Source organism: Triticum aestivum, chromosome 2A (assembly GCF_018294505.1).
Source record: "Triticum aestivum cultivar Chinese Spring chromosome 2A, IWGSC CS RefSeq v2.1, whole genome shotgun sequence".
NCBI classification, from domain to species: Eukaryota; Viridiplantae; Streptophyta; class Magnoliopsida; order Poales; family Poaceae; genus Triticum; species Triticum aestivum.
Window position 1 is genome coordinate 390,505,264 of NC_057797.1, and position 25,307 is coordinate 390,530,570.

Genomic DNA, 25,307 nt, shown 5'->3' on the forward strand with positions numbered 1-25,307 from the left:
TTGCCTAGACTCCAGGTTGGTGCGTCAAAGGAAACCTCTATGGGTTCAGTGACTGGTGTGAACATCCTTCCTTGGATTTGAACTTGAATCAACCACCGCTCCTCTTCTGGTAAAGTGGCGGTGTATGTCCCGATGAAGCTTGGTATTCTGATGTTCAGGTACCTAGTGACTTCCTTCAAATGTCGTCCAAATGGGGTGTCTTCATCCGACTGTGTAAACTTGTTCCTTGAGTCTGCCATCCTAAAGAGTAGAAAATGGATAGGAGTCAGAAATGCGTAGAGAAGAGTGACCTATGGCTCATCTTAGTGGTCGTGTCCTACATTCAACGTGTGTTCTGATACCATCTTGTAGTGACCCAACCTCAGACGGTCAAGCCTCTGTGTTCAGTGTCATCCTTGGATCGGTAATGCTGACACACACAATACTCGAAGGATTTATAATAGAGTAGCAATCACACACTTATTACATCGAATGTCTCAAAAGAGAACTCATTACAATAAATATGGCTTAAGGCCATCTAAAAACCATAACAACGGAAGGCTTGGAAGATAAAGTGAGTCCATCAACACCAACGACATAGCTGAGTGCATGACAAATGACCTACGGCATCTTACTCCTCGTCTGAAAAGTCTGCAACATGATATGTTGCAGCACGAAAATGGGTCAGCACATGGAATATGCTGGCAATATAACACACTAGAGCAATGAACATATAAATACTATCACTACATGCATATTTGGCTGGTGGAGGCCCTATGGTTATAATGTTTTTGCGAAAAGCCATTTTTTCCCTACAACAAAGGAATATATTTTATTTAACTATCATGGTAGTTGAAACATTGAGAATGGTACCCCCATCTCAATCCCAATTAAAAGTAATAATCAACCCAACAGATTAATTTAGAGTGATGAGATCCATATGATAATCCAAGAACCAGATACTCAAGTTGTCCATAACCGGGGACACGGCTAACCATGATTAGTTTGTACACTTTGCAGAGGTTTGTGCACTTTTCCCCACAATACTCGATCTCCTCTGTTGGATTTCTCGCACTACTTGGTGTTTGAGAAACGGATGACCGAGACACAATTTTTTAGAAGCATTAACTCTAACCCCGGGTAGATAGTACCAACCTACATCCCCTACATCTGCTAGCCTACCACTGAAAGAGGTCATGCAACTTACTCCACTATGCTAGAGCCCATAATAGCTTGTGGCTACACACGGAAGTTTCTAGCATGAATGATCTTATGATCCCTTTGAGCCTGGGTGGCGGACCATAGGAGGATCACACGGTATAACCCCGGGATCTCCTAGGACAACACTGGTATAACCCCAGGTGCCCAAAACCAACAATCCACCCAGATGTGTATTAAAGTTGCCACCTTAGAATTGAAACATTAATTAACAAACTCACATCTGTCATGGATACACTCAAACCCAACCCACGTCTACTAGCATAGCATAGCGTTATAAGCATAACGTAGAAGTAACTCCCAAGGGTTTGATAATGAAACTGGTAATAGGTTCTACCTCATCAATTACTTCCCAATACCCACATGTTAATCACATCCTAATCATGCAGTGTTTGAGGATTGTAAGTAAAGCATAAAAACTGGGTATGAAAGAGTATGATCAATGTGTTACTTGCCTTGCTGACGATCGGCAAGACCTAGTGACTCGTAGTAGCAAGCTTCGCACTCCGGGTGTTCTATCGCAAACAAGCATTAGCATACATAAGCAATCAAGAAAATATGCACGGGTAAAACTCAAATAACAAGGTCTAACCAGAAAGTTCAACTGAAGAACTCCAGTTTGCAAAAAGAATCAAATCAAACGGAGCAACGAAACTCAAACTGCGAAAAAAACAAGATCCGATTACTAATCTGGACTAAAGTCAAATTTTACTGTGTCAAAATCCTGTTCAAGTTGGTTAAACAGAAAGAGGGCTTCGAGATGAAGACCTAGGAGCTTGTTTCACCTGATTTGGATAAATGAGAGAAAAGATAAACTAAAACGAAGATCATGGCAGAAATCGCGATCGAAAATAATCACGAAAAAACCCTAGAAAAAGAAAAACTGACGAACCGGCTAACGAATGAACGTTCGCTATCTGCGGCTAATGGATGAATAGCGTTTATTAAAAAGAACATACGGACGAACGTCTGCTAAATAAATAAACCGACGGAAAACCGGATGAACCGATCTATATAAAAAACGAGATCTAGAAAAAACCCGAACGATTTTCTGAGAAAACTAACGAACAGTGGCGATGGCGGCGGCTACCTCCGGCGAGGTCGGCGGCGACGGCGACGCGGCTTCGGCGGGGTGGCGGGACGGCGGCGCGGAACGGCGGGGCGGCGACGGGAGGCGAGCGGCGCTGGCAGCGGCGGGCGACGGGCGGCGCTAGGGTTCAGCGAGGTGTTGCGCGGCTTGGGCTGTCGGGGACGCGGGCCTCGGCTTCTAAAGCTGGCCGGGCCAAGTATCCTAGCCGGACACGGCCCGGTAAGTCGGTTACCTTTTTTTTTATAAAATCTTGGCGCAGAAAAACTAACGAAAGAAATACTAAACAGACTCCAAAAATCCCAAAATAAATTTTCACGGTCCTCTAAAAATATTCCAGACAAAGTGAACATTTATTTGGGCCTCTAATGCAATTTTGAAAAACACGTATTTTTCCTAATTCAAATAAAATAACGATAAAATCCAAATAAAACTCATTATTTGATTTTTAGTATTTTTCCTCCAATATTTCATTTATTTTGGAGAAGTCATATTATATCCTCTTATATATTTTTAATATGAAATATTTTTAGAGAGAAAAATTATTAAAACCAAAATGATCCTTGTTTCGATATTTGACAAAATTCAAATATGAAAACGGTGAAATCCCCAACTCTCTCTGTGGGTCCTTGAGTTGCTTAGAAATTCCAAGATCGCAACACGAAATGCAATAACATATGATATGCATGAATGACCTATATATAACATTCCAAACTGGAAATTTGGGATGTTACACAATATATATACATGTACAGGTGAGCTGGTAGATAAGCCAGAAGAAGCGGAGAGACTAGGGGCAGTGGTAGCAGTAGAACATGAGTCAAAGTCTAGAATAACCATACAACCAGAGTCAACAATCTGAACGTAAGAAATGAGCTGCATGATAATCGAGGAACATGAGCAACATCAAGAGCATGAAAAGACGAAGTGTTAAGAATGCCTTAGCCATTAATCAGGAGGGAGGTACAACCAACATTAAGAAGATGAACAGGAGAATCGAGAGGTCAAACAGAGGACAAAGTGGATGAATCGTGAATGTGAAATGAAGTACCAAGAATCCACTAAGATGTACGTGCATGTGTAGAATCACAAAGCCATGAGAGGAGGCAGTGTAGCATGACCAATATTGTCTGCAGATGTCGATGGAGGAGACAAGGTCGTGCAGACAAGCACCAAGTGCCTAGGAAGGCACATGTGGAAAGAGTTGTCGACAAAGCCATATGCACCAACATGGTTGGTAAACGTCACGAGAGGAGTTGGTGTAGAGTGACAATAACCATATGCGGATTGAAGGAAATATGCCCTAGAGGCAATAATAAAGTTGTTATTTATATTTCCTTATATCATGATAAATGTTTATTATTCATGCTAGAATTGTATTAAACGAAAACTTAGTACATGTGTGAATACATAGACAAACAGAGTGTCCCTAGTATGCCTCTACTTGACTAGCTCGTTTATCAAAGATGGTTAAGTTTCCTAGCCATGGACATGTGTTGTCATTTGATGAACGAGATCACATCATTAGAGAATGATGTGATGGACTAGACCCATCCGTTAGCTTAGCACTATGATCGTTTAGTTTATTGCTATTGCTTTCTTCATGACTTATAGATGTTCCTATGACTATGAGATTATGCAACTCCCGAATACCGGAGGAACAACTTGTGTGTTATCAAACGTCACAACGTAACTGGGTGATTATAAAGATGCTTAGGTGTCTCCAATAGTGTTTGTTGAGTTGACATAGATCGAGATTAGGATTTGTCACTCCGTGTATCGGAGAGGTATCTCTGGGCCCTCTCGGTAATGCACATCACTATGAGCCTTGCAAGCAATGTGATTAATGAGTTAGTCACGGGATGATGCATTACGGAACGAGTAAAGATACTTGCCGGTGACGAGATTGAACTAGGTATGATGATACCGATGATCGAATCTCGGGAAAGTGACACACCGATGGCAAAGGGAACAAGTTATGTTGTTATGCGGTTTGACCGATAAAGATCTTCGTAGAATATGTAGGAACCAATAAGAGCATCTAGGTTCCACTATTGGTTATTGATCGAAGATGAGTCTCGGTCATGTCTACATAGTTCTCGAACTTGTAGGGTCTGCACGCTTAACGTTCAATGTCGATATGTATTATGAGTTATGTGATTTGATGTACCGAAGGTTGTTCGGAGTCCTAGATGTGATCACGGACATGACGAGGAGTCTCGAAATGGTCGAGACATAAAGATTCATATATTGGAAGGCTACATTCAGACAGCGGAGTGGTTCAGGTCGTTTTGGATAAGTTTCGGAGTACCGGGGGTTAACGGATCCCCCCCTGGGAAGTTATTGGGCCTCATGGGCCTAATGGTGGAAGAGAGGAGGCAGGCCAAGGTGTGGCGTGCGCCCCCTAGCTCAAACCAAATTGGACTAGGGCTAGGGCCCCCCTTTCCTCTCTTCTTCCTCTCCATCCTTCTTCTCCTACTTGGACTAGGAAAGGGGGAAACCTACTCCTACTAGGAGTAGGATTCCCCCCTTTGGGCGCGCCCCTTCTGGCCGGCCCTCCTCCTCCTCCCCTCCATTATATACGGGGGAGGGGGCACCCCATAGACACACAAGTTGATCTTTAGCCATGTGCCATGCCCCCATCCACATTTTTACACCTAGGTCATATTGTCGTAGTGCTTAGGCGAAGCCCTGCGTCGGTAACTTCATCATCACCGTCAACACGCCGTCATGCTGACGAAACTCACCCTCGGCCTCAGCTGGATCAAGAGTACGAGGAACATCACCGAGCTAAACGTGTGCAGATCGCGGAGGTGCTGTGTGTTCGGTACTTGATCGGTTGGATCGCGAAGACGTTCGACTACATCAACCGCGTAACTAAACGCTTCCACTTTCGGTCTATGAGGGTACGTAGATACACTCTCCCCTCTCGTTGCTATGCATCTCCTAGATAGATCTTGCGTGATTATAGGATTTTCTTTGAAATACTGCGTTCCCCAACAGTGGCATCCGAGCCAGGTCTATGCGTAGTTGTTATAGGCACGAGTAGAACACAAAGAGTTGCGGGCGATAATAGTCATACTAGTTACCAGCATGTCATACTTTGATTCGGCGGTATTGTTGGATGAAGCGGCCCAGACCGACATTACATGACCGCATTCATGAGACTGGTTCTACCGACGTGCTTTGCACATAGGTGGCTAGTGGGTGTCTGTTTCTCCAACTTTAGTTGAATCCAGTGTGACTACGCCCGATCTTGTTGAAGGTTAAAACAAAACACTTGACGAAAAATCGTTGTGGTTTTTGATGCGTAGGTAAGAATGGTTCTTGCTAAGCCCGTAGCAGCCGCGTAAAACTTGCAACAACATAGTAGAGGACGTCTAACTTGTTTTTGCAGGGCATGTTGTGATGTGATATGGTCAAGACGTGATTATATAAATTGTTGTATGAGATGATCATGTTTTGTAATAAAGTTATCAGCAACTGGCAGGAGCCATATGGTTGTCGCTTATTGTATGAAATGTAATCGTCATGTAATTGCTTTACTTTATCACTAAGCGGCAGTGATAGTTGTTGGGGAACATAGTAATTTCAAAAAAAATCCTACGCACACGCAAGATCATGGTGATGCATAGCAACGAGACGGGAAGAGTGTTGTCCATGTACCCTCATAGACCGTAAGCAGAAGCGTTATGACAACGCGGTTGATGTAGTCGTACGTCTTCACGATCAACTGATCCTAGCACCGAAGGTACGACACCTCCGTGATCTGCACACGTTCGGCTCGATGACGTCCCATGAACTCACGATCCAGCGTAGTGTCGAGGGAGAGCTTCATCAGCACGATGGCGTGATGACGGTGATGATGATGCTACCAGAACAGGGCTTCGCCTAAGCACCGCTACGATATAACCGAGGTGGATTATGGTGGAGGGGGGCACCACACACGGCTAAGAGATCAATGATCAACTTGTGTGTCTATGGGGTGTGCCCCTCCCCCGTATATAAAGGAGTGGAGGAGGGGAAGGGCCAGCCCTCCTATGGCGCGCCCCATGGGGAGTCCTATTCCCACCGGGAATAGGATTCCCCCCTTCCCTAGTTGGACTAGGAGTGGAAGGAAGGGGGAGAGAGGGGGAAGGAAAGAGGGGCCGGCCCCCCACCCAATTTGGATTGGGCTTGAGGGGGGCGCGCCCCCTCCTAGGCCTCCCTCTCTTCTCTCCTACTATGGCCCAATAAGGTCCAAACTTTAAGAAACGACAACTTGGGGTTCTTGCCAAACCACAATTCATAAGGTGTCGTCTCAACGGATTTAGATGGTGCCCTATTTAACGTGAATGCAGCCGTCTCTAAAGCATAACCCCAAAACGATAGCGGTAAATCAGTGAGAGACATCATAGATCGCACCATATCTAATAAAGTGCGGTTACGACGTTCGGACACACCATTATGTTGTGGTGTTCCAGGTGGCGTGAGTTGCGAAACTATTCTGCATTGTTTCAGATGAAGTCCAAACTCATAACTCAAATATTCACCTCCACGATCAGATCGTAGAAACTTGATTTTCTTGTTACGATGATTTTCCACTTCACTCTGAAATTCTTTGAACTTTTCAAATGTTTCAGACTTATGTTTCATTAAGTAGATATACCCATATCTGCTCAAATCATCTGCGAAGGTGAGAAACTAACAATATCCGCCGCGAGCTTCAATGTTCATTGGATCACATACATCAGTATGTATGATTTCCAATAACTCTGTTGCTCGCTCCATTGTTCCGAAGAACGGAGTTTTAGTCATCTTGCCCATGGGGCATGGTTCGCAAGTACCAAGTGATTCATAATCAACTGATTCCAAAAGTCCACCAGAATGGAGTTGCTTCATGCGCTTTACACCAATATGACCTAAATGGCAGTGCCACAAATAAGTTGCACTATCATTATCAACTCTGCATCTTTTGGCTTCAATACTATGAACATGTGTATCACTACTATCAAGATTTAGTAAAAATAGACCACTCATCAAGGGTGCATGACCATAAAAGATATTACTCATATAAATAGAACAACCATTATTCTCCGATTTAAATGAATAACTGTCTCGCATCAAACAAGATCCAGATATAATGTTCATGCTCAGCGCTGGCACCAAATAACAATTATTTAGATCTAAAACTAATCCCAAAGGTAGATGTAGAGGTAGCGTGCCAACGGCGATCACATCGACTTTGGAACCATTTCCCATGCGCACCATCACCTCGTCCTTAGCCAATCTTTGCTTAATCCGTAGCCCCTATTTCGAGTTGCAAATGTTAGCAACTGAACCAATATCAAATACCTAGGCACTACTGCGAGCGTTAGTAAGGTACACATCAATAACATGTATATCAAATATACCTTTCACTTTGCCATCCTTCTTTTCTGCCAAATACTTGGGGCAGTTCCGCTTCCTATGACCAATCCCTTTGCAGTAGAAGCACTCAGTCTCAGGTTTAGGTCCAAACTTCGGTTTCTTCACTTGAGCAGCAACTGGCTTTCTGTTCTTCTTGAAGTTCCCCTTCTTCCCTTTACCCTTTTTCTTGAAACTGGTGGTCTTGTTGACCATCAACAATTGATGCTCCTTCTTGATTTCTACCTCCGCAGCATTTAGCATTGCGAAGAGCTCAGGAATTGTCTTATCCATCCCTTGCATATTATAGTTCATCACGAAGCTCTTGTAGCTTGGTGGTAGTGATGGAAGAACTCTGTCAATGACACTATCATCAGGAAGATTAACTCCCAGTTGAGTCAAGTGGTTGTGGTACCCAGACATTCTGAGTATATGTTTCACTGACAGAACTATTCTCCTCCATCTTGCAGCTATAGAACTTATTGGAGACTTCATATCTCTCGATCCGGGCATTTGCTTGAAATATTAACTTGAACTCCTGGAACATCTCATATGCTCCATGAAGTTCAAAACATCGTTGAAGTCCCAGTTCTAAGCCGTAAAGCACGGCACACTGAACTATCAAGTAGTCATCAACTTTGCTCTGCCAGGTGTTTATAACATCTGGCGTTGCTCCTGCAGCGGGTTTATCACCTAGCGGTGCTTTCAGGACGTAATTCTTCTATGCAACAATGAGGATAATCCTCAAGTTACGGACCCAGTCCGTGTAGTTGCTACCATCATTTTTCAACTTAGCTTTCTCTAGGGACGCATTAAAAGTCAACGGAATAACAACACGGGCCATCTATCTACAACAACATAGAAATGCAAAATACTATCATGTACTAAGTTCATGATAAATTAAAGTTCATTTAATCAAATTACTTAAGAACTCCCACTTAGATAGACATGTCTCTAATCATCTAAGTGATCACATGATCCATATCAACTAAACCATGTCTGATCATCACGTGAGATGGAGTAGTTTTCAATGGTGAACATCACTATGTTGATCATATCTACTATATGATTCACACTCAACCTTTTGGTCTGAGTGTTCCGAGGCCATATCTGCATAGGCTAGGCTCGTCAAGTTTAACCCGAGTATTCCGTGTGTGCAAAACTGGCTTGCACCCATTGTATGTGAACGTAGAGCTTATCACACCCGATCATCACGTGGTGTCTCGGCACGACGAACTGTAGCAACAATGCATACTCAGGGAGAACACTTATACCTTGAAATTTAGTGAGAGATCATCTTATAATGCTACCGCCGAACTAAGCAAAATAAGATGCATAAAGGATAAACATCACATGCAATCAATATAAGTGATATGATATGGCCTTCATCATCTTGTGCCTTTGATCTCCATCTCCAAAGCACTGTCATGATCACCATCATGACCGGCTTGACACCTTGATCTCCATCGAAGCATCGTTGTCGTCTCGTCAACTATTGCTTCTACGACTATCGCTACCGCTTAGTGATAAAGTAAAGCAATTACATGGCGATTGCATTTCATACAATAAAGTGACAACCAAATGGCTCCTGCCAGTTGCCGATAACTGTGTTACAAAACATGATCATCTCATACAATAAAATTTAGCATCATGTCTTGACCATATCACATCACAACATGCCCTGCAAAAACAAGTTAGACGCCCTCTACTTTGTTGTTGCAAGTTTTATGTGGCTGCTACGGGCTGAGCAAGAACCGTTCTTACCTACGCATCAAAAACCACAACGCTGTATAGTGATTGCTTTTTGATCTTCATAAAGAACCCTGTTCATTAAATCCTATTCAACTAAAGTTGGAGAAACTGACACCCACCAACCACTTGTGTGCGAAGCACGTCGGTAGAATCAGTCTCGTGTAAGCGTACGCGTAATGTCGGTCTGGGCCACTTCATCCAACAATACTGTCGAAACAAGAAACAACTAGTGACGGCAAGCAATATGTATATACCCATGCCCACAACTCCTTTGTGTTCTACTCGTGCATATAACATCTACGCATAAACCTGGCTCTGATGCCATTGTTGGGGAACATAGTAATTTCAAAAAAAATCCTACGCACACGCAAGATCATGGTGATGTATAGCAATGAGAGGTGTTGGGGATATTGCTACTGGACATAAACCGGCCAGGAGTGGCCGGGTTAACTCTATGAGGATTAGAAGCCCAGGAAGATAAAGGATGGTGGCGCTTTATGAAGGCCCAAGGCCCAAAGGCGGGTCAAGGCCTGTAGATATAAAACCAACATTATCATGTAACTTGTATTGTAAGATAGGAGGAATAGAGACCGAGTTGGACACGTTGATGATCCGGCCTTGGGACTCTGTAAACCGACGGGCGTCGACCTATGTATATAAAGGGACGACCCGGCGATGGTTTAGGGACAACACACAACAACTTGAGAGCCAGGCAAAGCGGAATCGCTCCCTGGTCATCGAAACCCTAACAATTCCATCACAACTAGAGTTGGCTTTTACCTTCATTGTAAGGGGCCGAACCGGTATAAAAACTCTCCGTCCCTTGTCCGCTTTAACCCCTTTAATCTAACCTGTAGCAATGGCTCCACGACTAAGTCTGTCGGATTCCAGGTTCCGGCAGACCCTTGAGGTTCGAACACTGGGGTGCGCATGGAGATTTCGCCTTCTACCTACCTGCACCCCTCCGCCTCGCTAAGAACTAAGCTATGGAAAGAACAACACAAGAGACACATGGTTTATACTTGTTCGGGCCACCGTTGTGGTGTAATACCCTACTCCAGTGTGTGGTGTGGTGGATTGCCTCTTGGGCTGATGATGATGAGCAATACAAGGAAGAACAGCCTCGCGAGGGTCTGTTCTTGGCTGAGGGGATGAACTGCTGGGAGGAGTTCAGTCACCTTTCTCTCTCTCTCTCTCTGATCCCTTGATCCTTCGATCCCTCCTTTTTCTCTCTCCTCCCACCCTGCGGGTGACTGGTCCTATTTATAGAGGCCCTGGTCCTCTTCCCAAATATCAAGCGGGAAGGGAGCCAACAATGGCGGGCTAATTTGAAGGGGGACAGCTCGTATCAGCTATCCTGACAAAAGTAGTCTTCGCCTGCGCAAAGCTCTGGTGGTGACGCCGTCTTGGGCTCCACGATGACCTCCATCTCGTAGTCCTCCTGGTCTTGGTCTCGTTGCACTGAAATGGCAACCTTTGCCTGATGCCTCGGTACTCCGCGTCTGTGCTTGCCCCCTTTGCACCAAAGAGGAAAGGAGGACACTGCGAGGGCTGGCACCCGCCTAGCGCCCTTGGTCGTCATGGCTTGCGTCATGGGCACCTCGTGAGGTACCCCGCCTTGGTCTCTCCGCCTCCTCGTGAGCCAGCCTGATGAGGCCATGCCTGAGGAAGCTTCGCGTCGTCCGCCCCGCGAGGCTTGGCCCCTCGCGAGGGTCTTGGTTTTGTGTTGGTGAAGATGGGCCGTGCTGGGCCCCCCTTTGAGCCACACTGCAGGCCGCAGGCAGGCAAGTCTGGGGAGCCCCATTCCCAGAACGCCGACAGTAGCCCCCGGGCCCAAGGCGCGCCCGAACTTGGTCGTGCGGGGAGGCGGAAGGGCAAGAGCGAAGCACCGCGGGCCCTAATAGCCTGCGGCCTTGGGCGCCGCGTGGCGGTTGATTGGACGTGGGCGTCTCCACTTCCCCATGGCGCCTTGGCAACTGCACGGATCTGACAAGTCCCTGTATGCAAAGCGGGTCCTAATTACCTACGATCATGGGGGCCGTCGGTTGGCCCTCGCCAGCTATAAGTACGGATCGGCGCGTGCCCTTCCAGTTCATCTCCCCTTGCTCCTCCTTCTTCTTCATGGCCCCGTCGAGGAGGTTCTCGGCCGCAGAGAAAGGGAAGGCTCGCCAGGTTGAGCCCGCCTCTCCCCCGCCCAAGCGCGGCCGAGGGCGCCCTCGCAAACATCCTGTGGCCACCACGGCAGCTCCCCACGGCCGTGGAGGCGATTTTCAGCACAGCGACGGGCGGATTGCTGCGGCCGGGGGGCGCGCTCCGGTTGCGCGTCCCCCTGTGCCACGCTTTCGCGCTGCTGAGGTGCTGCCGGAGTTCGTCGTGTGGTCGGCGGAGCCGACTAGCACCCGGCTTCCACTTCCTCGCTTCCTCCTTGGTGAGCTCCCGGCTGACGCCCCGGGCGGCCTCTGGCTTTAGGCCGACGGCTGCTGCAGCCGGGCCTCATGGGTTTCACTGGAGGTCTCCGCAGCCGGGAGCCTGGCCCTGGCCCGCGGTTGGCAGATGTTTGCCCGCGCGCATGGCCTGGGCCGTCGGTGTACCCTGCACTTCAAGTTTGACGGTGATGCCACCCTCTATGTGAGGGTGCTTGGGGAAGATGGTCGCCGCGCAGGGTGCTGCCCCGAGGACGACGACCGCGGCCGGGAACCCAGCTCCGGTGACGATGGAGAAGACAGCGCTCGTGTGACCGGCAGCGCTCAGGGTTCCCCAAGATTCTCCGGTTCTTCTTCAGGCGGCGACTCCTCTAGCGGTGGACGCGGTCAGCCTCCACGCCGTCGTATCTGCTTGGGAGGTGGTAGCGCGTCCGCTCGTCGTCGCGCCCCGGTGAAGCGCGAGAGGGAGTCTGCCTGAGCCTCGGAGGCAGCTCGAGCCTTCCCTGCAGGCCAGTGTGAGGCGAGCCGCGCCTGATTTGTTCTTTTCTTTTCCCTTTCCCTGCGCAAAAAGACAGTAGTGTGGAGCCCCACGGGGGCGTGTTTGGGTTATTGCTATTAATCACTGTTTTGCTTTCGTTATCGTACCTTCCGGCTATGTGCCCGCGCATGGATAGTTCCTAGCCCCGGCCGTGGGGGGCGACCGACCCATGCCATGTGTTTGTGTCACGGTGCCCGTGGGGCACAGACTGGAGGGGTGCTCCTGTAATGGGCCCAGGTCATGAACCCTTTGAACGACTAGGATGGGAACACTCGCGAGGGCGCTCGGCTACGCCCTCCCTCGCGAGGCCTTGCACAAGAGAAATCGAGGCAGGAGAGTGAAAAGTTGAAGAACCACAAGCCAAAGACGACAACAACTTCAATAAAACTTCGAATGAGAAGGAACAAGCCAACTGCGGAAAGCAAATGAAAAGCCGCGTCCGGCACCTAATCTAGTCTTCGACGTCTTCTCACCAGCGCGGAGCTAAGTGCTGCCACTGGGCGTGGGAGGGAGCCCCAGGGCCTGAGGCTGGCACTCCTGAGACTCCGGGGCGTGTACAGCCCCAACTCATTATTACGTGAGAGTGTCACGGGCGGCGAGCTTCACAGGCGTTGGCCTTCTTCACAGGCTCCGGGCCTTTTCCAAAATGCGACAGCTTCACAGGCATTCGCCTTCTTCACAGGCTCTGGGCCTTTTCCAAAACGCGATAGCTTCACAGGCATTCGCCTTCTTCACAGGCTCTAGGCCTTTTCCAAAATGCGATAGCTTCACAGGCATTCGCCTTCTTCACAGGCTCTGGGCCTTTTCTAAAACGCGATAGCTTCACAGGCATTCGCCTTCTTCATAGGCTCTGGGCCTTTTTAGGGGTAGAACCTCTGGAGGTGCTGGATGTTCCATGCGTTCTGGACTGGCACCCCCTCCCGAGTCTCCAAGTGCGCGGAGCCGGGCCTGGAAACATGAACAACTTTGAACGGGCCCTCCCACATGGGAGAGAGCTTGTGCAGCCCCTCCCTGGAGAGAACCCGCCTGAGCATGAGGTCTCCTACCTCGAGAGTTCTGGGGCGGATGTTGCGGCAGTGATATCGCCGCAGAGCTTGTTGGTACCTCGCCGCTCGTAGCGCGGCTTCTCGGTGACGTTCCTCCCCCAGCACGAGGTCCACCCCCCGCATGGCGTCCTGCTGTGCCTCGTCGAACGCCAGGACCCACGCGGAGCGACGTCTGACCTCGTGAGGGAGGACCACTTCGGCTCCGTAGAGCAGGAAGAATGGGGTCTCCCCAGTCGGCTTGGTCGCGGTTGTGCGGATGGACCACAACACGGATTGAAGCTCGTCGTACCAACCTCTGCCGCGCCTCCAGCTTCTTCTTGAACGTCCTGGTCTTGAGGCCCCTCAGGACCTCCGCATTGGCTCGCTCGGCCTGGCCGTTGCTTTGGGGGTGCGCCACCGAGGCGTAGCATATCTGCGTTCCAAGGTTAGCGCAGTATGTTTTGAAGAGGTTACTGGTGAACTGCGAACCATTGTCCGTGATGATGCGATTCGGCACCCCGAACCGGCTCACGATGCCCTTGATGAACTTGACCGCGGAACCCGCGGGAATGGTGCGGACAGCCTCTACTTCAGCCCACTTGGTGAACTTGTCCACGACGACGTAGAGGTAGCGGTAGCCCCCTGGCGCCCGAGGAAACGGGCCCAAGATGTCCAGCCCCCAGACTGCGAATGGCCACGAGAGGGGTATAGTCTGCAAGCCTCCTGCTAGCTGATGGATCTGCTTGGCGTGGAACTGGCAGGCCTCACAAGCTTTCACTAGTTCGACGACGTCATTGAGCGCGGTGGGCCAATAAAACCCACTGCGGAACGCCTTGCCGACGAGGGTCCGTGATGATGAATGATGTCCACAGTCTCCGCCGTGTATATCTTCCAGCAGTTCCTTCCCTTGCTCCCTGGAGATGCAGCGCAGGGATACATCGTTTGGTCGCTTCCGGTAGAGCTCTCCATCTTTGATGGAGTATGCCGTGGCCTGGCGTGGCACTCGCTCCGCTTCCTCCTCCTTCTCCGGCAGGATCCCTTGCGTTAAGTATCTCCGGAGCTCCGCGATCCAACATCCCTCCTGAGGTTCCATCATCAGGAGCAGGCGTGCTCCTGAGGCTAGGCCACAGGCCAGAGCTCCTGAGGCAGGTGGCTGGGGAAGCTCCTCCCGGGGCTGAGCCGTGTTTGATAATGACGGCAGGGCAGAGGGCTTGAAGAGCCGCCCCTTGAAAACGCCAGGCTCCTGAGGTAACCGCCTGGACGCCCGTTTGGCAATGTCGTCGGCCTCCTGATTGGTGCCACGGGGCACATGTTGCAACTCCAACCCCCAGAACTGCTTCTCCATCCTGCGGACCTCCGCAAGGTAGGCTTCCATGTGCTCATCCTTCGGCTCGTACACCTTGTTGGAGAAATTGACAAGGAGCTACGAATCGCCCATGATGGTGAGGCGTTTCACCCCCAGGGCAGCTGCGGCCTTCAAGCCCGCTATTAAACCTTCATACTCCGCTATGTTGTTGGAGACCTTTTCACCTTGCTGGAAACAGAGCTGCACAACGTAATAGAGCTTGTCCTGAGTGGGCGATATAAGCACCGCCCCAGCCCCAGCGCCATGCCCAGAGAACGCCCCATCGAAGTACATGACCCAGCCTTTTGGCGCCTCGCTTCCCGGGGATAGGGACCGATCCTCGTCTGCCTTGAGGCCTGGCGCCTCCGTCCATTCTGCTAAAAAATCTGCCAACGCTGCTCCCTTGATGACTCTGGTCGTGCTGAATTCGAGCTGAAACGCTTGCAGTTCTATGTTCCACTCAGCGACCCTTCCAGCTGAATTAGGGCTCCTGAGCACTCTCTCCAGGGGGTATGACGAGACGACCTTGATGGGGTGACCCTGAAAATAGTGCCGCAGCTTGCGCGAGGCCACCGGTAGCGCGAGGAGGAGTTTCTGAGGCATGGGGTACCGTGCCCTTGCATCCCGCAACACCGTGCTGACGAAGTACACTGGGTGCTCCACGAGGTGGAGTGCGTCAGTGCTGGTGGCTCCCTTCGGAGACCATGGCGCCTCTTGAGGCAATGAGGCCTCCTGAGACTGGCCATCTGGGAGAGGGGCCTCTTCTGCCTCCGGTGCGCCGCTTTGTGGTGGCTGATCCTCAGCCGCGGTGGCGGTTTCTGTGGGCCTTCCTTGTTCCTGTTCTGCCTTGTCCCGGGCTGCTCCCGCGGTTTTGATTCGACGCTCCTCTCTGACTTCCACCAAGGCTGCACTGGCGGAGTAGGGAGTGGCGGCGAGGTAAAGCACCAGGGGATCTTGAGGGCGCGGAGCCACCATGACCGGTGGGCTGGTCAGGTATCTCTTGAGATCCTGGAATGCCTTGTCGGCCTCTTCAGTCCACTCGAAGGGCCCCTTTTTCTTCATTAGCAGGAAGAAGGGCAGCGCTCGCTCCCCCAACTTGGAGATGAAGCGCCCTAGCGCGGTCACGCGCCCCGTGAGCTTCTGCATTTCTCTGAGGGTCTTTGGCAGGCTCATGTCTTCCACCGCCTTGACCTTCTCCGGGTTAGCCTCGATGCCTCGGTGGGACACGAGGAAACCCAAGAGCTTGCTCGAGGGGACTCCGAACACACACTTCTCTGGGTTGAGCCGTAGGTTCACTACGTTGAGGCTCGCGAAGGTTTCCTCTAGGTCTTGTATCAAGGTCCTGGCCTCTCGAGACTTTACCACAATGTCATCGACGTAAGCTTCAACATTTTTCCCGAGCTGCTGGCCCAAGGTGATGTGCATCAGCCGCTGAAAGGTCGCCCCTGCGTTAAGCAGCCCGAATGGCATGCATGTGTAGCAGTACACCCCACATGGGGTTAGGAAGCCTGTCTTCTTGACGTCTTCTACCGCCATCTTGATCTGGTGATACCCAGAGAAGGCATCCAAGAAGCATAACAGGTCGCATTCCGCAGTGGAATCGACGATCTGGTCGATGCGGGGGAGCGAGAACGGATCTTGCGGGCACACTTTGTTGAGGTTGGTGAAGTCGACACACATGCGCTCCTTCCCTCCCTTCTTTGGCACAACGATAGGGTTGGCCAACCAATCCGGGTATCGGACCTCGCGAATGACCCCAGCGGCCTCTAATTTGCGGGTCTCTTGGACGATGAAGGCCTGCTTTTCTGTGGACTGCCGCCTGGCCTTCTGCTTCACAGGGCGCACGTTGGGGCACACGTTGAGGTGATGCTCGATTACACTCCTGGGGATCCCTGCCAACTGGTCAGGCTCCCAAGTGAATACCTTCTTGTTTGCGCGCAGCAACTCGACCAGGGCCTCCTCCTGCTCGGGTTTGAGGTGGGCGCCTATGGTGAAAGTGGCGTTGGTGGACCCGTCCTCATCGACGGGTATCTGCTTGGTTTCTGCCTTGTCTTGGGTGAACAACTGTTTCTTCTTGGCGGGTGCAGCCCCCTTGGGCTCGAGGGTCTCCAAGTCGGCGGGCTGTGCCAACGCCGCTGTCTTGAAGACGAGCTTGAGCACCCGCAGTGCGTCCCCGGTGTCCCCGTGCACGGTGAGGACACCGCTGCTCCCGGGCATCTTCATGAGGTTGTACGCCACGTGCGTCACGGCCATGAACTGGGCCAGCACTGGGTAGCCGAGGATGGCGTTGTAGGGGAGGCCGATGGGGGCGATGTCGAAGTCGACCAGCTCCGTGCGGAAGTTGTCGTAGGTGACGAAGGTTACTGGGAGCCGGATCTGTCCCAAGGAGCTCGACGATCTGCCCCCAACGCCTGAGAAGGGCCGGCTGAGTTGCAGCCGTTCCAAGGGTATGCAGAGGAGGTTGAAGGCCTCGACCGAAGAGCATGCTGAGGCCCGCGCCACCATCAATGAGGGTTCTGGTGACGGCCACCTGGCAGATGGTGGGGGTGCACAGCATGGGGAGCGCACCCGAGCAGGCCGAGTTGGAGGGGTGGTCCTCCGAGCTGAATGTCAGGTCGGTCTCGGGCGCCGCCCGGTCCAGGGGAGCCCCCTGCCGCGTGGAAGCGGCGCTGACCCGGCGGATGAACGACTTGACGTGGTGACTTGTAGGCGGCGCCTGCGAGCCGCCCAGGAGGGCCGCGACGACCGGGGGTGTTGGTGTAGTGCAATGGGCGGGGAAGAGGTTGCGGGGCTCTTCCCGAGAGGCCATAGAGGCTGCCGGTGGGTGGAGCAGCCATGTGCGCGGGGCGCCGGTGAGGGCCATAGGGAGCCAGTTGGCCACGACCCTATCGTCACCTCTTGCTTCGAGGAGGGCCTCCTCGCTCGCCAGCAAGAAGGCCAGCGGATCTGTCGCGCCGCCGTAGCGCGGCGGCGTCATAGGATTGAGCTTGTCCGGCCACCGTACCCGTTGCAGGGCTGGGGCCAGGGCTCGGAGCCCCCTGGCCCCCGTGCTGGTGCAGGCGGCCGGAGCGGGTGACGCGCTACTCATTGCGAGGCAGGCCGTGGAGGTGGCGGAAGAGAAAACTCCGGTGCACCCCTACCTGGCGCGCCAAATGTCGGATTTCGGGTTCCGGCAGACCCTTGAGGTTCGAACACTAGGGTGCGCGCGGAGATTTCGCCTTCTACCTACCTGCACCCCTCCGCCTCGCTAAGATCTAAGCTATAGAAAGAACAGCACAAGAGACATAGGGTTTATACTGGTTCGGGCCACCGTTGTGGTGTAATACCCTACTCCAGTGTGTGGTGTGGTGGATTGCCTCTTGGGCTGATGATGATGAGCAATACAAGGAAGAACAGCCTCACGAGGGTCTGTTCTTGGCTGAGGGGATGAACTGCTGGGAGGAGTTCAGTCACCTTTCTCTCTCTCTCTCTCTCTCTCTCTCTCTCTGATCCCTTGATCCTTCGATCCCCCCTTTTTCTCTCTCCTCCCACCCTGCGGGTGGCCGGTCCTATTTTTAGAGGCCCTGGTCCTCTTCCCAAATATCAAGCGGGAAGGGAGCCAACAATGGCGGGCTAATTTGAAGGGGGACAACTAGTATCAGCTATCCTGACAAAAGTAGTCTTCGCCTGTGCAAAGCTCTGGTGGTGATGCCGTCTTGGGCTCCACGATGACCTCCGTCTCGTGTCTCGTTGCACCGAAATGGCAACCTTTGCCTGATGCCTCGGTAGTCCACGTCTGCGCTTGCCCCCTTTGCACCAAAGAGGAAAGGAGGACACTGCGTGGGCTGGCACCCGCCTGGCGCCCTTGGTCGTCATGGCTTGTGTCACGGGCACCTCGTGAGGTACCCCGCCTTGGTCTCTCCGCCTCCTTGTGAGCCAGCCTGATGAGGCCGTGCCTAAGGAAGCTCCGCGTCGTCTGCCCCGCGAGGCTTGGCCCCTCGCGAGGGTCTTGGTTTTGTGTTGGTGAAGATGGGCCGCGCTGGGCCCCCCTTTGAGCCACGCCGCAGGCAGGCAAGTCTGGGGACCCCTGTTCCCAGAACGCCGACAAAGTCCTTTCACAAGGACATCTGCGGTGACAAAACCACGACCGTTGGCGCCCACCGTGGGGCTATCGCATGATGGTTTCGAGTTCTTGAAGGGCAGCTTCGACGAACTCAAGGGATACGCTGTGGGCCGGATGACTAAAAGTCATCGCGGCAAGCTCTACATCAACGACGCAGGATGGGGTCCCGAGGCCGGTTCAGTCGAATACGGGTACCGGGTCCCCTTTGGTGGAATTCACGTCTTCATCGGCAAGATCGGCGACCGGGCCCTGAGCCGGACATCTGCACCAACATCATCGAGATGGCTCAGCGTGCAAGCTCCGCCCAGGTTCAGCCCACCGTAAAGCATGTCTTCGTGGGTGTCATCCATGGAGCGGAATATGAGGATATATCGGCATCTGGTGGCGAGACCGTTGTCTGCTCTGATGACGAGTCTTCAATCGGAGAGACCGAGTCGCTGTACCAGCTGCAGGATGGCCGGATTAGTGGAGGTTCCGATGGCAATAGTATGCCGGACCCCCTCGATCTGCCAAGCCAGATCGCGGTCTTCATGGCCAGTACACAACCAGCATAGCACTCTTCTACCGCCGCGGCAATGATCTCCGGTTCAGTAACAACAACACTAGTGGGAGCAGGGGGCTCTGCGCCGCCTCTAGCTCAGGTTTTGTCTGATCTGTTCGACGCTTTAGCAACGTTGCTGGCAACAAAGGTGGATGCGGCAAACCGGGATCAGCACAATGCAGAGATTGTGAAGGTGAAGGATCAGATAACTCAAGCTAAAGCGGACCTGGTAGCAGAAAACACCAGGATGGCTACAGAGCGGGCCGGATTGGAGGCTCAGGCGTACCAGCTTATGCTGGATCAGAGCACGTCAGATGACGTCATGAGGAGAAAATACCGATCGCGCCTTCCGTCGGTCTTGGAGGCGAGGAATCTCTTTAACACGCCAGGAGCGGGCACCAGCAACCAACCTGTGGTGAACTGGGCGGAGGCACCTGGGGCCGGGGCACCGATTCAGCCTTGTGCGACGGATCCGCCGCCTCCGCCTCGTCAGAACGACATTCCACCACGACACGTCTCAACACCTCCGGGTCATTACTCTAACCCATTGGATAATATCGTTGCTACCACTTCACGATTGGTAGCTCTCCCGATTGATGGCGAGTACCCCGTAGAAGTTGAGACATGACAGGCTAGGGAGCTCCTACAGACGGCTTTGACTCAGCAGCAGGCCTATTCATATAGCCACGAAAGGATTCATTCTACTCCCCGCCCAAGCCGGAGCTACAACAGGCATATCGATGAACTAGCCGTATCAAGCAGTGCGAGGAATCGTAATCCGCCCCATGGCAATAACCCGGCGGGTGGCGGTGGCAATGCCCAGGATGTAGTGGATCGCGCTAGGGCACGTCGGGAGGCCGAGTTAGCGGCACAACACGAAGATCCGATTCGTCAGCTCACGCCGGTTCGTCAGTTCACTCCGGTTCGTCCAACAACACCGGTGGACCAGGGGTTACTTCCAGTTCTTTGGGAGTGCCATGTCTTGTCCCAGTGCTGCACAATGTATGGTTACCCAAGGATTTCAAGGGCCCGTGTAAGGTGCCGAATTACACCACTGATTTATCCCCTGAGTCATGGGTGGAGAGTTATGAGATGGCAATGGAGATGCTGGATGTGGACAAAGCGGCGTGTGCCAAATACTTTACCATGATGTTGGAGGGAACAACTCGCACGTGGTTGAAAAATCTGCCAGCCAACTTTATTGGATCATGGGCCAAGTTAAGGGCCTGGTTTATCGAGAACTTCAAAGATACGTGCAAGCAGCCCATGTCCATCGTGGATTTAGCTGCCTGTGTCCAGGAGGAAGGAGAATCAACAACCCACTGGGTGCGTCGGGTTTCAGAGATTTTGCATTCTTCAGACCGCATCAACGCTGAACAACCGTTTTAACATTGGAAGGCAATTGCCGGTTTGCGCCTTTGAAGCTAAAATTGGGATGGCTTAAGCACCATTGTAATGACATGGGAACACTTATGGCGGCTCTGGTGAAGTATACCGACTCTGATAGTACCAAGGACCCCGAGTCTGAGGATGACAAGACAGGGAAGGGAAAGAAGAGAGGCAACGCCAAGGGGCAGTAGCATAATCCAGCAGGTCATGGGAACAATGGTAAACGCAAGGCAGATAATAGCTTGGACTTTGTGGCTAACACCAATGCCCAGGATAACGGTTAGCGCCGTAAGGGCAAACCGCCCTAGTGGGGTGGAGGGTCAGGCCCCAATCTAGAGCACCTGTTAAATCAGCCTTGCTCAAAGCACGGATCAAAGGAGAGACCCGCTACACATCTTTGGAAAGATTGCTTTATTATGCAGGAGTTCAAAAATTCAAATCTTTTTCAATATGATAATGGACCGCCCGGTGGTTCACGAGGCGGTTTCCATGGGCCGGGTTATGGTGGTGGCAGCTCCGGTTCAGGGTTCCAGGGTAACCAAACCGGACATGGCAATCAGAACAGCCAGGGTAACCAGGGAGGTTACAACCATCAGGGGAATCAACAGCAGCAGTAATCAGGTTATCAGAGCAATCCAAAACAGTTGAATAGTGGGCAGTATCATGTCTTCACCACTAGCTTATGTAAGCATGATCAGAAGCTTCATAAAAAGAGCTGTGAACTCTGTTGAACCGGCGGTACCTTCTGCGCTGGTCTGAACAACCCATCCTGTGGAGTCGAGAGGATGATCCACCCCGGGTTGACAATCCGGGTCATATGGCTTTAGTGGTGGCACCCCAGGTTGGGGGGTATAAATTTACCAAGGTGCTTATGGATGGAGGAAGCAGTATTAACATCCTTTACTATGAAACCTTTCGTTGCATGGGGTTAACAGATAAGAATCTTAAACCATCGAACACTGTGTTTCATGGGGTAGTGCCTGGTAAATCAGCACACCTAGTTGGCAAGATAGCTCTGGAAGTTGCTTTTGGAGACGAGCATGATTCAAGATCAGAGGTGTTGACTTTTGAAGTGGTGAAAATCAAGAGTCCATATCATGCCCTGTTCGGACGGCCGGCTTATGCTAAGTTCATGGCAAGACTGTAACACCCACAATGCGGCTATATCTCCCACGTGTCGGGGCACGACTTAAATAGCGATATAGGTGAAAGCATGATATAGCAAGTGGTAGGTAGCGTGATATAGCGATAGAGCGAACAACTAGCAAGCAAAGATAGAAGTGATTTCGAGGGTATGGTCATCTTGCCTGAGATCCCGCAAGGAAGAAGAACGAGTCCATGAAGAAGAAAAATGGATGTAGTCGAACAAATCCTCACAAACGCGACGTTATCGGAACCAACCCGAAGAAGCAACACCGGAAAGAAGCAAACAACATAGTAAACAACCAACACATCAACATGGCATGATGCACAACCAAGTATGATGCATGTCCGTTTTAATGAGGCATGGCATGGCAAAGTGCACAAACAATACTACAAATTAATTGAAGCTCAATATGCAATGAGTTGCATATTGACGGAACACCACATGTCTTATTTAGTCCTCTCTTGTTTATGTACCCAACAATATTAAATGTTGTTAAACATGGCAAGAGGTGAAGCATAATGAAAACTACCTATCTAGGCAAGTTTAAATGAGGCCGGAACAACAAACAACAATCCTCAAAATCCTAAGCAACTCAAGAACCCTCGGAGAGAGTTGGGGATTTCCCGGTTTTCATATTTGATGTTTATCAAATAATGAAACGAGTATTTTTGATTTTAATTATTTTTCTCTCCGAAAAATATTTCGTATTAAAATATAAGAGAGGAGATAATATGACTTCTCCAAAATAATTGAAATATTGGAGGAAAAATATTAAAATCATTTATTTGATTTTATTTGGATTTTATTTGCATTAGAAAAATTGCACCTTTTCAAAATTGCATTTTAGGGCCAAGAAAATGTTCATCTCGTTCTAAATATTTTATTTAGACGTTGAAAATTTGTTTTGGCATTTTTAGATTTTTATTTTATTTTCTAAGATTTTATTTCTGTCGGTGAAATTGTTTAAAAAAAAATCTCCAGCCGACTGGGCCGAAGCCCAGCCGGGCCGCCGGCCCAATCGCCGCCGCCGCCTTCCTTGCGCGCATGCGCCGCCGCCGCCGCCGACTCGGACAGGAGTCCAAGCCGGACTCCTCCTCCGCTGCGCCTTGCCCCCTCCTCCAAGCAGCCCCCCTCTTTATATACGCACCGCCCCGACCCCCACAACCACAACCACCACCGCCGCCACCGCCGCCCGCAGCCGCCCTGCGCCGCCTGCCGCCGCCACGCCGCCCGCAGCCGCCGCCGCGCCGCCTGCCGCCGCCACGCCGCCCGCAGCCGCCGCCGCGCCGCCTGCCGCCCGCGCTGCCGCCAAGCCCCGCCGCCCAACCCCGCCTCGCCGGAGGTACCGTGCCGGATCCGAGACGCCGGTTTTTTAAAAAACCGTTCGTTTTTTAGAAACCCTAATTCCTTTTTTAGATCGGTTCACCGGTTTTTCTCGGCTCTTCTAATTAGCGGACGTTCGTCCGTACATTCGTTTTAACGAACGGTTTTCGCCTATTAGTCCCAGTTAACAAACGCTCGTTCTTTAGTCTGTTCGTTAGTTTTCTTTTATCGGATTTATCTACGATTATTTTCGATCGTGATTTCTGATCCGATCTTAGTTTCTGTTTATCTTTTCGCTCGTTAGTCGGAATCAGGCGATTCAAGCGCCTAGATCTTCGTCTCGAGACCCTCTTTCTATTTAACCAACTTAAACAAGATTTTGATACTGTAAAATTTGACATTAGTACATATTATTAAACGGATCTTGTTTCTTTCGCCGTTTGAGTTTCGTTGCTCCGTTTGATTTGATTCTTTTTGCTAACCCGAGTTCTTAAGTTAAACTTTCTGGTCAACCTCTCTTAGTTGAGTTTTGCTTGTGCATATTTGCTTGTTGCTTATGTATGTTATTTTTTGTTTGTGATAGAATACCCGTAGTGCGAAGCGTGTTACTACGAGTCCCTAGGATTCGCGGATCGTCAGCAAGGCAAGTAACACTTTGATCATATCCCTTTATCACCCAGTTTTTATGCATTAGTTCCAATCCTCAAACATTGCATGATTAGGATGTCATTAACATGTGGGTTGGGAAGTAGTTATTGAGGTAGAACCTATTGCCCTGTTACTATCAAACCTTGGGAGTTACTTCTATGTGTTGCTCATATTAATATGCTATGCTAAGCTCGTAGACGTGGTTTGGGTTTGAGTGAAATCCATGACATATGTGAGATTGTTAATTAATGGTTCAACTTAAGGTGGCAACTTAAATTAACATCTGGGTGGATTGAGGAACCTGGGGAACCCAGTGTTGTCTATTTTTGTTTGGAAATCCCGGGGTACCCGTGTGATCCTCCTATGGACCGCCACCCAGGCTCAGAGGGAACTGAGATGATTCATGCTAGAAACTTCCATGTGCAGCCACAAGCTATTATGGGCTCTAGCATAGTTGAGTAAGTTACGTGAAGCTCTTGAAGAGGTAGATCAGCAGGTAGTGGGTTTTGTAGGTTTGGTATGGTCTACCCGGAGTAGAGAGTTAATGTTTCTGAAAGACTATGTCTCGGTCATCCATTTCTCAAACACCTTGTAGTGCGAGAAATACAACGGAGGCGATCGAGTCTTGTGGGGAAAAGTGCGCAAACCTCTGCAGAGTGTACAATCTAATCATGGTTAGCCGTGTCCCCGGTTATGGATAATTCTGAGTATCTAGTACTTGGGTTATCACATGTATCTCATCACTCTTAACTAATATTGTTGGGTTGTTAACTACTTTAATTTGGGATTGAGTTGGGGGTACCTTCTCAATATTGTTCACCCACCATAATAGTTAAATTAAAATCTATTCCTTTGTTGTAGGAAAAAATTGGCTTTTCGCAAAACTATAACCATAGAGCTTTCCACCAGCCAAATATGCATGTAGTGATATCATTACTCTGTTCATGCTCTACTGTGTTACATTGCCAGCATATTCCATGTGCTGACCCGTTTTGGGATGCAACGTATTATGTTGCAGACTTCTCAGACGAGGAGTAAGGTTTGTTAGGTCATTGCCGTGCAGCTCAGCTATGCCGTTGGAGTTGATGGACTCATTTTATCTTCCAAACCTTCCGCTATTATCGCATTAGATGGCCTTAAGCCATATTTTTGTAATAAGTTCTCTTTGGAGACATTCGATGTAATAAGTGTGTGATTGCTACTCTGCTATAAATCCTCGAGTACTGTGTGTGTGTCAGCATTACCGATCCAGGGATGACACCGAAGCACAAAGACTTGACCGTTTGAGGTCGGGTCGCTACAAGATGGTATCAGAGCACACGCTGAGTGTAGGACACGACCACTAAGATAAACCATAGGTCACTCTTCTCTACCCATTTCTGACTCCTCTCCATTTTCTACTCTT